An 11,309-nucleotide genomic window follows, 5' to 3' on the forward strand; every position below is an offset into this window, starting at 1 on the left:
AGACAAGGAAATAGCTGAGGAACTAAATAAGTACTTTGCGTCAGTCTTCACAGTAGAAGACATGAGTAATATCCCACCAATTCCGGAGAGTCAGGGGGCAGAGTTGAATATGGTAGCCATCACAAAGGAGAAAGTGCTAGAGAAACTAAGAGGTCTAAAAATTGATAAATCTCCGGGCCCAGATGGACTACATCCTAGAATTCTAAAGGAGATAGCTGAAGAAATAGTGGGGGCGTTAGTTATGATCTTTCAAAAGTCACTGGAGTCCGGGAAAGTCCCAGAGGATTGGAAAATCGCTGTTGTAACCCCCCTGTTCAAGAAAGGAACAAGGAAAAAGATGGAAAATTATAGGCCAATTAGCCTAACCTCGGTTGTTGGCAAGATTCTAGAATCCATTGTTAAGGATGAGATTTCTAAATTCTTGGAAGTGCAGGGTCAGATTAGGACAAGTCAGCATGGATTTAGTAAGGGGAGGTCGTGCCTGACAAACCTGTTAGAGTTCTTTGAAGAGATAACAAATAGGTTAGACCAAGGAGAGCCAATGGATGTTATCTATCTTGACTTCCAAAAGGCCTTTGATAAGGTGCCTCACGGGAGACTGCTGAGTAAAATAAGGGCCCATGGTATTCGAGGCAAGGTACTAACATGGATTGACGATTGGCTGTCAGGCAGAAGGCAGAGAGTTGGGATAAAAGGTTCTTTTTCGGAATGGCAACCGGTGACGAGTGGTGTCCCGCAGGGTTCAGTGTTGGGGCCACAGCTGTTCTCTTTATATATTAACGATCTAGATGACGGGACTGGGGGCATTCTGGCTAAGTTTGCCGATGATACAAAGATAGGTGGAGGGGCAGGTAGTATGGAGGAGGTGGGGAGGCTGCAGAAAGATTTAGACAGTTTAGGAGAGTGGTCCAAGAAATGGCTGATGAAATTCAACGTGGGCAAGTGCGAGGTCTTGCACTTTGGAAAAAAGAATAGAGGCATGGACTATTTTCTAAACGGTGACAAAATTCATAATGCTGAAGTGCAAAGGGACTTGGGAGTCCTAGTCCAGGATTCTCTAAAGGTAAACTTGCAGGTTGAGTCCGTAATTAAGAAAGCAAATGCAATGTTGTCATTCATCTCAAGAGGCTTGGAATATAAAAGCAGGGATGTACTTATGAAGCTTTATAAAGCATTAGTTAGGCCCCATTTAGAATACTGTGAGCAATTTTGGGCCCCACACCTCAGGAAGGACATACTGGCACTGGAGCGGGTCCAGCGGAGATTCACACGGATGATCCCAGGAATGGTAGGCCTAACATACGATGAACGTCTGAGGATCCTGGGATTATATTCATTGGAGTTTAGGAGGTTGAGGGGAGATCTAATAGAAACTTACAAGATAATGAATGGCTTAGATAGGGTGGATGTAGGGAAGTTGTTTCCATTAGCAGGGGAGACTAGGACCCGGGGGCACAGCCTTAGAATAAAAGGGAGTCACTTTAGAACAGAGATAAGGAGAAATTTCTTCAGCCAGAGAGTGGTGGGTCTGTGGAATTCATTGCCACAGAGGGCGGTGGAGGCCGGGACGTTGAGTGTCTTTAGACAGAAGTTGATAAATTCTTGATTTCTCGAGGAATTAAGGGCTATGGAGAGAGAGCGGGTAAATGGAGTTGAAATCAGCCATGATTGAATGGCGGAGTGGACTCGATGGGCCGAATGGCCTTACTTCCGCTCCTATGTCTTATGGTCTTATAATTTTACTGTTTCCTCAGCCTTACATAAGTCTCCTTTTTCCTCTTACCAAGACATTCAACCTCTCTTGTCAACCATCGTTCCCTCACTCGACCATCTCTTCCCTGCCTGACAGGGACATACATATCAAGGACACGTAGTACCTGTTCCTTGAACAAGTTCCACATTTCACTTGTGTCCTTCCCTGACAGCCTATGTTCCCTACTTATGCACTTCAATTCTTGTCTGACAACATCGTATTTACCTTTCCCCCAATTGTAAACCTTGCCCTGTTGCATGCACCTATCCCTCTCCATTACTAAAGTGAAAGTCACAGAATTGTGGTCACTATCTCCAAAATGCTCCCCCACTAACAAATCTATCACTTGCCCTGGTTCATTACCAAGTACTAAATCCAATATTGCCCCTCCTCTTGTCGGACAATCTACATACTGTGTTAGAAAAACTTCCTGGACACACTGCACAAACACCACCCCATCCAAACTATTTGATCTAAAGAGTTTCCACTCAATATTTGGGAAGTTAAAGTCACCCATGACTACTACCCTGTGACTTCTGCACCTTTCCAAAATCTGTTTCCCAATCTGTTCCTCCACATCTCTGCTACTATTGGGGGGCCTATAGAAAACTCCTAACAAGGTGACTGCTCCTTTCCTATTTCTGACTTCAACCCATACTACCTCATTAGGGTGATGCTCCTCGAACTGCCTTTCTGCAGCTGTTATACTATCTCTAATTAACAATGCCACCCCCCCCACCTCTTTTACCCGCCTCCCTAATCTTATTGAAACATCTATAACCAGGAACCTCCAACAACCATTTCTGCCCCTCTTCTATCCAAGTTTCCGTGATGGCCACCACATCGTAGTCCCAAGTACCGATCCATGCCTTAAATTCACCCACCTTATTCCTGATGCTTCTTGCGTTGAAGTATACACACTTCAACCCACCTCCGTGCCTGAAAGTACTCTCCTTTGTCAGTGTTCCCTTCCCCACTGCCTCATTACACTCTTTGGTGTCCTGAATATCAGCTACCTTAGTTGCTGGACTACAAATCCGGTTCCCATTCCCCAGCCAAATTAGTTTAAACCCTCCCGAAGAGTACTAGAAAACCTCCCTCCCAGGATATTGGTGCCCCTCTGGTTCAGATGCAACCCGTCCTGCTTGTACAGGTCCCACCTTCCCCAGAATGCGCTCCAATTATCCAAATACCTGAAGCCCTCCCTCCTACACCATTCCTGCAGCCACGTGTTCAACTGCACTCTCTCCCTATTCCTAGCCTCTCTATCACGTGGCACCGGCAACAAACAAGAGATGACAACTCTGTCCGTCCTGGCTTTTAACTTCCAGCCTAACTCCCTAAACTTGTTTATTACCTCCACACCCCTTTTCCTACCTATGTCGTTGGTACCAATGTGCACCATGACTTCTGGCTGCTCGCCCTCCCCCTTAAGGATCCTGAAGAGTGTCGTTTAATAGGGGGGCCATTTTTGGCGCTGCAGCACTGGGAAACATCCGGCTTTGTGCACCCATTACGGGTCTGTGTTTCTTTTCTATTAAATCACAGCCACCACATTGGGCACTGCTTGAACAATATACCTTTAATAAAGCTAATGGTCAACACCTACAGTATTGCTAGTTAATGTGTATTAAAATTAAACTTACGTGGTGGGTTGGAGAGGCCTATCAAATTAGATGAAAATATATATTTTTTAAATGCAAATACATCGACGGCAGCATTGCTGGGCTAAAAGGAGGTAAATATAATGGGCCTGGAGCAATTATGGGTGGTGGTGGAAGTCAGTGGGTGGGGTTTGTCCAGATGTGGGCATTGCTGGCAAGCCAAGCATTTATTGCCCTGGAGAACCACCACCTTGACCGCCAAGCATTTATTGCCCTGGAGAACCACCACCTTGACCTTTGAAGTCCATGTGGTGAAGGTACTCCCACAAAGATGTTCGTATGGAGTTTGAGGATTTATATCCAATGGAAATCTAGTTCCAAGTCAGGATGGTGTGTGGCTTTGAGGGGAGCTTGTGCCACAGTGTTCCCATTTTTGCCTTTGTTCTTCTGGGAGGTAGATGTAATGGTTTGGAAGATGCTGTTGAAGGAGCTTTGTGATGCAAGACTTTTGTCCATTGCACCGGTGGTGGAGGGAGTGAATATTTAGGCTGATGGATGGGGTGCCTATCACAGGAAGCCATTTGGCCCATCAGGTCTGCACCAAATCTTGGATCGAAAAACTGGCCCGGTTTTATTTCCCTGTCTTCACCCCGTAACCCTGCACGCTCTTCCTTTTCAGAAGGCAGCTTAATTCTCTTTTAAATCCTTCAATTGAACCTGCCTGCGCCATAATCTCAGGCACTGCATCCCAGACCCTAACCAGTTGCTGGGTGAAATATTTCCTCATTTCACTTTTACTTAATTTACTAATTTCTTTGAATCTGTGTCCCACTGGGTCTGTTTGAGTGACCACAGAATGTCGTGTGCCGACTTGGTGTAAGAAGAAGCCAACAAGTTTAACTCGGTCACTGACTGAGTGTGGGAAAAACCAGGAGGTCACACAACTGAGCCAGGAAGGTGAGTGACAGCTTCAAATATTCTGGTGTTTCTGCTCCTGTCTGCCTGTTCAGGCTCCCCTCCCCGGTGTGGCAAGTCTGCTTCCCAGACACCAGCAAAAACACCAATAAGGGGGAATTGCAGAGGGGCCGGTGAATGTGTTTGTGGGGTGGTGGGGGAGGGGTTTGGAAAGAGGGGCTGCTGAGTGAAGAGGAGGAAGGTTGAGAAGAGGGCTATTGAGTGAATGATTATGTTGGTGAGGGGGGTTGGGAAGAGGGGCTGCTTTGTATGTGGGTAGCTAGGGGATTGGGAGGAGGGGCGTGTGTGATAGGGGGAGAAGGGCTGTTGTGTGTATGGTGGTCGGGGGTAGAGGGACTTCACTGAGTGGGGCAGCACGGTAGCATTGTGGATATCACAATTGCTTCACAGCTCCAGGGTCCCAGGTTCGATTCCGGCTTGGGTCACTGTCTGTGCGGAGTCTGCACATCCTCCCCGTGTGTGCGTGGGTTTCCTCCGGGTGCTCCGGTTTCCTCCCACAGTCCAAAGAAGTGCAGGTTAGGTGGATTGGCCATGATAAATTGCCCTTAGTGTCCAAAATTGCCCTTAGTGTTGGGTGGGGTTACTGGGTTATGGGGAGAGGGTGGAGGTGTTGACCTTGGGTAGGGTGCTCTTTCCAAAAGCCGGTGCAGACTCGATGGGCCGAATGGCCTCCTTCTGCACTGTAAATTCTATGATAATTCTATGAGTCTTCTGCCATCAAAATGTATGACGAGCTTGGTGAAAATCTACATATGTACAAATAAAACATTTTTAAAAACTTACATTTTCAACTGCATCGGTACTCTGCGAAATGTAATATATACTGAATGCTACTCTGCTGTTTCACTGCTGTTTTTGCTACTTGCTGTCAGCTCGGTCACGTTAATTTTTAAATGTTAAAATGGGGTCACACTGGGAAATATTTGGGCAAGAACTAAACTAGAAGAAGGCAGAATTTCCGGACTAGGTCAAGGCAAAGGGGCTTTAGAGGTAGTTTTGCGCCATGGGTTTAGATAAGGGTATGGATGAGACAGAAGCAACAGATTTCATGGTTTTAGTCTTACTGACCAGAAGTCCAAGGGCTCCTTGAACTTGTTGGAGGTAAGGGTGGAGGAGACAAAGGGAGAGAGTCATGGACAGATATGTTTTGGGATACTTGGGAGCAAGGTTTTATGGGTGAGGTGTTTCTGCTTTCTGGGCTATCAGACAAAGCTTGCCACCAACATGTGAAGGGGTGGGGGGGGCCGAGTGGGAATTGTTTCCAAAGCAAGTTGTAGAAAGCGGCTGCTGACCACTTTCCTGGTTCACCCAATTTGGGGGCTATGAATGCCATTTAAATAAGGGGAGCTCCCCTGGATTTTGTTCATTTTGGCAGGGTGCGTGGTGGAGTTCCAATGCAGGTGTTTCTCAGTCTGAATGCACTCCAACCCCTCTCACTGCAGCGAAAGAGAAAATGCTGGAAAATCTCAGCAGGTCTGGAAGCATGGTTGTGGATAGGAGAAAAGAGCTAACGTTTCGAGTCCGATGACTCTTTGTCAAAGCTAGACAAAGAGGGCCTCTCACTGCAGAATGTGTTCGGGCAGTGGCCTTTTTATTCACACTGCTATAATTTGCTAGTGTTCTAACAAACCCTTAAAGCAATTGTGGGTGGTCAAATTTTCATCCTAGGAGGTGGGTAGTGGGAGTCGAGAAATGTCCTTGTTCGGTGTGCCCGTCTCGGGGTGTGGAGGTGGGGGGAGTGGTGTGGAGGTGCCTGCAGACGCGGGACCTTAGCTTGGGGGAGGGTGACAGGAGGTAACTGGAGTGAGGCCTACTGTCCGTGGAAAGAATTTGGAGGCAGCCAGAAGAGCTGCTGGGTCCTGAGGTGGTCTATTTAAATGGGAACCTCCGAGCTCTGGGTCTTCATCCCAATTATGATAAAATTAATAAACAATCCTCCAGTCCTCACCTATCAATCTCTCCGTGTCAGTCTATGATACTTGCATGCCCATTCACCCAGTGTACTCTTTTTAACACTCTTAAGAATCACTGAATTCTGCAGTAACATATGCAAATCCATTGGTCCGTGATTATGCTTCGCAATGGCTTACAGTGGTTAGCTGTTAGCTTCTGTAATATGGCTGACCAGGAACCCCCCCCTATTCTTACCACCTGCCTTCAACCTATGTCCCCTAGTAATTGACTTTTCCACTGATGCACGATCAATTGGACAAAGACGAGAGTTGAATACAACTGAGACTTTATTGCTTTAAGATGTGTGGCATCCCACAGCAGCTGGAGAAATGGCTGCTGCACCGAGGACACCCATATTTATACTCTGCCTAGTGGGCGGAGCCAGCATGCAGGGACTACCGCCGTACCTGTAGTACAGGTCCTACCGTATATCACCTAATATAGGTGCAACAGTGGTTTACCACATTCACCCCCTATTAAAACTGAGTCCGGCGGGGGTGGTGGAGAACTATATACAGCAATTGAATTTACATATACAATATTTGTGAGAATTTTTTTTTTCTTTTGAAGTCCAGTGAACCAGTTAGAGGTTTAACCGGTCCAGGGGCGTGAAGTGCCGCTGGGAGCGATGCAGTGGTGGCGGGGATGCCGATGCTGGTCTGGTCTTCAGTGACTCCGGGAGCATGCCAAAATCCTCTTCATCCTCGGGCGTGGGCAGGGGGAGGACGGATTGTCCTGGGGGGGGGGGGGGGGGGGGGGGGGGGTTGCTGCTGGGAGCGCCTGGGGAGGGCGGGGTGGAGCCGGGCCAGAGGTGTGTGTGGAATCTGCTGGTGCCAGGTCCCTGAGGGAGACAGTATCCTGGCGGCCATCGGCGTACGCCACGTAGGCATACTGGGGGTTTGCATGGAGCAACTGCACCCTCTCCACCAACGGGTCTGCCTTGTGGAATCGGATGTGCCGACGGAGAAGGACGGGTCTTGGAGCTGTGAGCCAAGTCAGGAGCGACACCCTGGGGAAGGCTAAGAGATGCTTATGGGGTGTGTTGTTAGTGGCGGTGCACAGTAGTGACCGAATGGAGTGTAGTGCATCAGGGAGGACCTCCTGCCAGCGGGAGGCCGTGAGGTTCCTGGAATGTAGGGCCAGTTGGACGGCCCTCCAGACCGCCCCGTTCTCCCTCTCTACCTGTCTGTTTCCCCGGGGGTTATAGCTGGTCGTCCTGCTGGAGGCGATACCCCTGCTGAGCAGGAACTGGCGCAGCTCATCACTCATGAATGAGGACCCCTTGTCACTGTGGATGTAGGTGGGGAAACCGAACAGAGCGAAGGTTGTGTTGAGGGCTTTGATGACAGTGGTGTGGTAGTATGCATTAGGGGTCATGTGGGAATGTGAAGCCATGATGTCATTGGCTGACAGATCCCGGGTCCTGGTTGGACGTTGACCTCTAGCTCCGCCCTGAAGGCGGAGTATAAGTACCTGGAGCCCTCCCCCGCAGGTAGTCAACTACTGAACTGCGGGGGAAACAGTGACGCTTAATAAAGCCTCATCGACTTCACTCTATTCGTCTCTCGGAGTCTTTGTGCGCTACAATTTATTAAGCGTGCCTAAAAAGGACTATGGAGCTCAGGATCATCCTGGAATGCCTGAGGATCAACCCCCACGCAGTGAACGCGGCAGCAGCTTTCAAGCATTGGCAGACTTGTTTCGAGGCCTACCTCAGAACGGCCACCGGCCGGGTCACAGAAGACCAAAAACTACAGGTCCTGCACTCGAGGTTAAGCACGGAGATTTTCTCTTTCATCGAAGACGCAGAGGATTTCCAGACGGTGTTCGCAGCACTGAAAAGTCTCTATGTCCGCCCAGTAAACCAGATCTACGCTCGCTATCAGCTCGCAACGAGACGGCAAAGTCCCGGAGAATCGATAGATGAATTCTACGCCGCGCTACTAATTTTGGGACGAGCCTGCAGCTGCCCGTCAGTGAACGCAAATGAACACACGGACATGTTAATGCGCGATGCTTTTGTGGCAGGTATGAACTCCTCCCAAATCCGCCAAAGACTTCTAGAAAAAGAGTCGCGAGGACTCTCAGAGGCACGGGCCCTAGCAGCCTCCCTAGACGTGGCCGCGCGTAATACCCGCACCTACGGCCCCGACCGCGCGGCAGCCCATTGGGCTCCGTACGTACCCGTCGCGACAAACCCACCCCCCCCCGGACACCCCCAGGCTTGCGCGGTCCAAACACCAAGTCGCACCGGGGGCGCCCGCTGCTATTTTTGCGGCCAGGCGAAACACCCCCGGCAGCGCTGCCCGGCCCGCGCAGCGATCTGCAAGAGCTGCGGGATAAAGGGCCATTTCGCGGTTGTGTGCTGGTCCCGCGAGGTCGCCGCTGTCCCGGGAGAACAGGGAGCCCTGCACGCCGCTTACGCTCCCCAACCCCCCCAGCGCCCCATGTGCGACCCGCAGGCGCAGCCGCTCTGGGTCCCGACCACCGCGGTCCCGGGAGAACAGGGAGCCCTGCACGCCGCTTACGCTCCCCAACCCCCCCCCCCCCGCTCCCCATGTATGACCCGCCGGCGCTACCACTTTGGGTCCCGACCACCGCTCTCCCCAGAGAAGAGGGAGTTCTGCGCGGCTCTAACGCCCCCCAAACCCCCCCCCCCCCCGCGCCCCACGTATGACCCGTCGGCGCTACCAATTTGGGTCCCGACCACCGCTGCCCCCAGAGATGAGGGAGCCCCGCGCGTTCCTAACGCTCCCCAACCCCCCCCAGCGCCCCATGTGCGACCCGCAGACGCCGCTATTTTGGGTCCCGGCCACCACGAGGGGAGGAAGGGCGCCGCCATCTTGGACCACCCCAGACCTGTACGACGCATGGGGGTGGCCATTTTGTCCACCCCCACAGCCATCTTGTGACCCCCCAGCCATGTGCGATGCATGGGGGCAGCCATTTTGTTCATCCCCGACGCCATCGTGGACGGCAACAACGGACCCCAGTGTCGACGGCTCCACGGGGTTCGAAGAAGATGCTCCACTACTACAACCACGTCTCGCTTCAATAACGCTGGACCAAGCTCGGCCCCGGACACTCCAGACGACGACGACAACGGTGCTGATAAACGGGCACGAGACACCATGCCTAGACGACTCCGGGAGCACGGAGAGCTTTATCCACCCCGACACGGTAAGACGCTGTTCCTTGTCCACCTATCCCAGCGCTCAAAAGATTTCCCTAGCTGCAGGATCCCACTCCGTACAGATCAAAGGTTTCTGCATAGTTACTCTAACGGTGCAGGGGAGGGAGTTCAAAAACTACAAACTACACGTCCTTCCCCAACTCTGCGCCCCCACATTACTGGGATTAGACTTCCAGTGCAGTCTACAGAGCCTTACCTTCAAATTCGGCGGCCCAATACCCCCACTCACTATCTGCGGCCTCGCCACCCTCAAGGTGCAACCCCCGTCCTTGTTTGCGAACCTCACCCCGGATTGCAAACCCGTCGCCACTAGGAGCAGACGGTACTTTATTCGGTCCGAAGTCCAGCGGCTACTAAAGGAAGGCATAATCCAGGCCAGCAATAGTCCCTGGAGAGCACAGGTGGTAGTAGTGAAGACAGGGGAGAAGCAAAGGATGGTCATAGACTATAGCCAGACCATCAACAGGTACACACAACTAGACGCGTACCCTCTCCCCCGCATATACGACATGGTCAATCGGATTGCCCAATATAAAGTCTTCTCCACCGTGGACCTCAAGTCCGCCTACCATCAGCTCCCCATCCGCCCAAGTGACCGCAAGTACACAGCCTTCGAGGCAGACGGGCGATTATACCATTTCCTAAGGGTCCCATTTGGCGTCACAAATGGGGTCTCGGTCTTCCAACGGGAGATGGACCGGATGGTTGATCAACATGGGTTACGGGCCACGTTCCCGTATCTCGACAATGTAACCATCTGCGGCCACGATCAGCAGGACCACGACGCCAACCTCCAAAAATTCCTCCAGACCGCTGAAGCCTTGAACCTCACGTACAACGAGGACAAGTGCGTTTTTAGCACCGACCGGCTAGCCATCCTGGGCTACGTAGTGCGCAATGGGATAATAGGCCCCGATCCCGAACATATGCGCGCCCTCATGGAATTTCCCCTACCGCACTGCTCAAAAGCCCTGAAACGCTGCCTGGGGTTCTTTTCATACTACGCCCAGTGGGTCCCCCAGTACGCAGACAAGGCCCGCCCTCTAATACAGACCATGACCTTCCCTCTGTCGACAGAGGCTTGCCAGGCCTTCAGCCGCATCAAAGCGGATATCGCAAAGGCCACGATGCGCGCCATCGACGAGTCCCTCCCCTTCCAGGTCGAGAGCGACGCCTCCGACGTAGCTCTAGCGGCCACCCTTAACCAAGCGGGTAGACCCGTGGCCTTTTTCTCCCGAACCCTCCACGCTTCAGAAATCCGCCACTCCTCAGTGGAAAAGGAAGCCCAAGCCATAGTGGAAGCTGTGCGACATTGGAGGCATTACCTGGCCGGCAGGAGATTCACTCTCCTCACCGACCAACGGTCGGTAGCCTTCATGTTCGATAATGCACAGCGGGGCAAAATCAAAAACGACAAGATCTTAAGGTGGAGGATCGAGCTCTCCACCTTCAACTACGAGATCTTGTATCGTCCCGGAAAGCTGAACGAGCCGTCAGATGCCCTATCCCGCGGCACATGTGCCAACGCACAAATTAACCGCCTCCAAACCCTCCACGAGGACCTCTGCCACCCGGGGGCCACTCGGCTTTTCCACTTTATCAAGTCCCGCAACCTCCCCTACTCTGTGGAGGAGGTCCGTACAGTCACAAGGAACTGCCACACCTGCGCAGAGTGCAAACCGCATTTTTTCAGGCCGGATGGTGCGCACCTGATTAAGGCTTCCCACCCCTTTGAACGCCTTAGTCTGGACTTCAAAGGACCCCTCCCCTCCACCGACCGCAACATATACTTCCTTAATGTGGTGGACGAGTACTCCCGCTTCCTATTCGC

The sequence above is a fragment of the Scyliorhinus torazame genome, chromosome 2 (genome assembly GCF_047496885.1).
Source record: "Scyliorhinus torazame isolate Kashiwa2021f chromosome 2, sScyTor2.1, whole genome shotgun sequence".
NCBI classification, from domain to species: Eukaryota; Metazoa; Chordata; class Chondrichthyes; order Carcharhiniformes; family Scyliorhinidae; genus Scyliorhinus; species Scyliorhinus torazame.